Raw genomic sequence first — 4,311 nt, 5'->3', positions numbered from 1 at the left:
TTTTGGATCTTTTGCCATCTTTATATGCCAACATTATCAATTTTCATTGTTCATGATTTTGATATTGTTATATACAATGAAACACGAAGATTTTAGTCAGAAATCTCACACCCATTACATTGTCTCACACCCACCAACCCTTCAACCAAACCAGACCTTTAAGTCAGGGGCATATATAGAACTTTTAGAATGGGGTGGCAATGTAAGAACCAGTGATTTTCTCAGGATGGCAAAAAGCTAAGAAGAAGATAAATAAAATAGCATTACTGTATTAAAATGACAATGGTCCTCATTTACCAAACGTTCTTAAGAAGGAATTTCTTCCTTAAACCCACTTAGTTTTCACAAAGATTTACCAATTTACCAATGTTTTCTTATTTGAAATGTGTTCTTACTTAGGAATTGAATCTACACCCACAAAGTTGCGAACTATTCTGCAGTTTAACACGTCATGAATCTGATGTAGACTTTTCCTTAGGACCTTTCTCAAAAACAAATTTAAGAAAAAACTTAGGAGGATATTAGTGAGTCCCAAACATTGAGTCCCAATGTTTTTTTTACATCAATATAACTACTGCTGAAATTAACAAAGAAAGACAAAACTGTGTTGATGTAACATATTTTAGTCATTCATGAGGAAATTATGTATTTGAATCAGGTAAATTAAATGCATTACTCTTTTCACATAGACAGGCCATAGAAGTTATTTATTTAGGTTGCATTCACTACAGGTTATATATGAGTCTAATGATTAGAAAGCTAGCCCCACAGCACTGTATAAGGTAACCTACAATACATGCATGTATTCAACTGTAAAAAGATATTATTGTTATAAATGATTATAGCTGACTAATTTTTGCTAGTTAACATATCTTACCATCGTATAGCCTACTGCATAATGTAGCTCACAGATCAGCACTGCTGAAGGGACCCAGTGCACACTCACTCACCTGTTTGCTGTTTGAATAAATTATCACAGCAAGATAAGCTTCTAATTGCATAAATGCAAATGACATACATTGATTTCATTTTATTAATGATGGCTGGCTGTCTCACTTTCCATAATAGGGGTGGCCAGAAGGGCTGCCATGCTTCATTCCTGGCCACCCCCTGGCTACACCTCTGCCTCTAGTTCCTATTGTACTTGATCCTGGGTTTAGAGGTCAGTGTTTGAGGCAAAGTGGGGGGGGTTGGGGTTACCTCTGGTCCAGATAAACTGAAGAATAGCCTGCAAACAGCTTTTTCAAACATAATAGTGAAGCTGTACATTAAGTCACACTTAACTATGGCACACCCACACCCACCCACACACACACACACACACACACACATAAATATGAAATGTAAACGACCATTAAATACAAATTATTCATTTTTAGCAGACATTTCTGAGGAGATTAGATATGAGATATTCTACTTGCCGAAGGAAGGGGAGAGTAATATAATAAAGGAAAGACCTTGCATGAGAAAGGAAAATAAGTAAAAAAAGAAAAAAAAGGAAAATATATTAAGAGATTTTAAAAGATACAGAGAACACGTGACTCCTAACAACTGTGCAAGACCTGGCAGACCACCAAAAGTGTCACCATCAGATAAACAGTACTTAAAGCTTTCATCTTTTTGAGAAAGGAGAAAATCAAGCTCCACTCTTCAGATCTGAAAACATCCACAGGTGTTTCTGTCCATTCTTCCACTGTGAGAGGACAACTCAATACTATGAGTCTGAAAAGACGTGTAGCTGTCAAGAAGCCATTACTGAGAAAAGGAACAAAGTTGCGAATGAAACAAAGAAGCTGCTGGTGTTCTCAGAAGAACGGACCTCCAGACTTCGACATCACTGAATGTGTGCTTGGATTGTGAGAAGCAGGAAATGCAACAAAGACTGAACTTCGGAGGTGTGAACAAATATCCCTGCAGATTTCTCTGGAAAAACTGAAAGCAAGTCTCCTGAAAAGAATGGAATCTGTAACAAAGACAACGAGTAAACATAAAATGTTAACATGGCTTAAACTTGTTAAATAAACATGTTTTGTCTGGATTTGTGTTTTTAAAAATCTTTTTAAACAGCTAATTTTTAATTTGTTAAGCCCTGATTACCATTTAAAGACTCGTTTTAGACTAGTATCAGGTTTTAAACACTACTTCACACACTCTTCATTCAGCATGAGAAAAGAGGCTCTCCAGTGCCAGCTGTATTTGACTAGGCACACTTACAATGGTATAATTAAAGGTAAGAGTAACTTACTGTAAATCATCTCCTGAAACAGATTTTATTTCAATACACTGGAGCTGAGACTTACTTTCTCACTGCCTAACACACATTTTTAGAAAATTTCCACATCACTCTCATAACAACGGCACAGCCCCTGAACATTATACATTTACACACAAACCCCTATGGAGCCCTGCTGGTGACATCCTGTATAAAATAAAAATAATGTGTGGCCATGACTAAATAAGGCATGGGAAAGAAAGAAGTAAGTCGTGGCCACAACTTAGTAAGGCGTAGGAACAAAATCCTAATGCAAGGCCACAACTTAGTTAGGGGTGGAAAAGAGATAATTAAGTCGTGGGCACAACTTAGTAAGGTGTAGGAACGAGATCCTAATGCATGGCCGTGAATTAGTAAGGCATGGGAATGAGTATTTATCAGTTCTGATCTGATGCTGCACTCTGTGATCAGCAGATCTCATAGGTGAGTGAAAGCTGCTCTAAAACTTAACTAAATCCTAATTTTGCTTTAGGAAGCAGCTAAAACTGGCTTTCTACATTAGGAAAACAATTAGAAACACCTATTTAAATCTCTACATCAGGGTATTACAGTATTTTTGCTATATGTTGTGCTGTATGTGGTTTACTGTAATGTTACTGTAACTTGATCTTAACAGTGTTCAGCAGAGTAGAAATCGTACAGGGAATAAAAAATATGTAATGTTTTTCACATGATTTAATGGGAAACAGGACAGAATCACGTTCTGTTTTCCAGAGTGAAACTCTGTCAAAAAATGTGGTTGACTTGTTAATAATGCTATTTTGTTCATCTTCAAAGAATTATTACCACACTAATAATTTACCTGGTAGTCTTCAGCAGTGCTGCTCTGTGAGCTACATTATATGAAGTAACTTATAAGATGGAAAGATGACATAACTATCATAACTTGTAGCTACTGACATTTACTATCGTCTAGTTATGTCTGTTGTTTATCTGTCAGCTAAATACTTTTCACAGCTGAGTACATGTTTAATGATGCAGGCTAGATTTCCTCAGAGGTGAATCCAGTGTTGAGTAAGCTCCTGCTAATGCTACAGAAGATTAGCTTGTTACCCAGCCAAGTATAATTCTCTCATAATGTCACCGCACACTTTTTTCACCCAGCGGTTTACCACCCTAACAGAACTGCTGTGTCTAGCCTGGCCGCTTCATTGAAAAGGCTTGGGCTATGCGCCCGCCTTAAGGTCAAACTGATCGCAACCTTTTCAGAAGTTTTGTTTTCACAAGTTTTCCATTTGGTACAATACAGGTACATAAATGATCTGTATTTTAGTGCAAATTTTGACCGAATGTACAAAAAGTGGAACATGGAACAATATCACATAGGAGAAAATGCCCTAATGAGGCCACATACCACATGAGACAAATATAATTTCATGGACTGTATGCACAAAATTAATCACTTGTTTCTGAAATAAAACAATGAGTGGATTATTAGGAATGCAAGTGGGCTTAAAAGGTTATGGGGAACCATTTAGGGGCCCAGTCTAGATTTTTCTGTTCTTTATTTCATTGTATTTTTAAATGAATCATATACAATTTGCTTGATTATGTTAAATTCATATTTTATTTCATGATAAAATATTTAACTAAAAACTGAAAAACCCATATGAAACGTGTTTACTTAGGCTTTCCTCCTATTTCATGCACTGTCCGTTCATACCAGACCTACATAAGCTTTACTGTTTTGCCCCTTATCTTTAGTTAGAGCATCTTTCTAACTAAGCTGCAAACGAGTTTGTGTGTTTCGAGGCATTTGGGGGTCTTTTGTTGAAGAAAGGAGTATCTTAAGTTCTGTGAATGTGACTTCTTTTTCAGATGTTAATACTGAGAAAAAAAAAAACATAAAGTTCGGAAATAAATCTGCTTTTTATTCTGCTCTACACTTCACAGAAAGACCTCTAGCCCACTTCTATCCATTGCAAAGGGAATTTTACCAGTGTCTCTGAATGTGCTACACATATAACTGCTTACGTAATGACGCTTTGAGCAGTGGCGCCGGGACACGCCCCCTCTCGGTGATTGGCTGTGATGCCGCA

The sequence above is a fragment of the Colossoma macropomum genome, unplaced genomic scaffold (genome assembly GCF_904425465.1).
Source record: "Colossoma macropomum unplaced genomic scaffold, Colossoma_macropomum, whole genome shotgun sequence".
NCBI lineage: Eukaryota > Metazoa > Chordata > Actinopteri > Characiformes > Serrasalmidae > Colossoma > Colossoma macropomum.
This window is presented reverse-complemented; position numbering follows the sequence as displayed.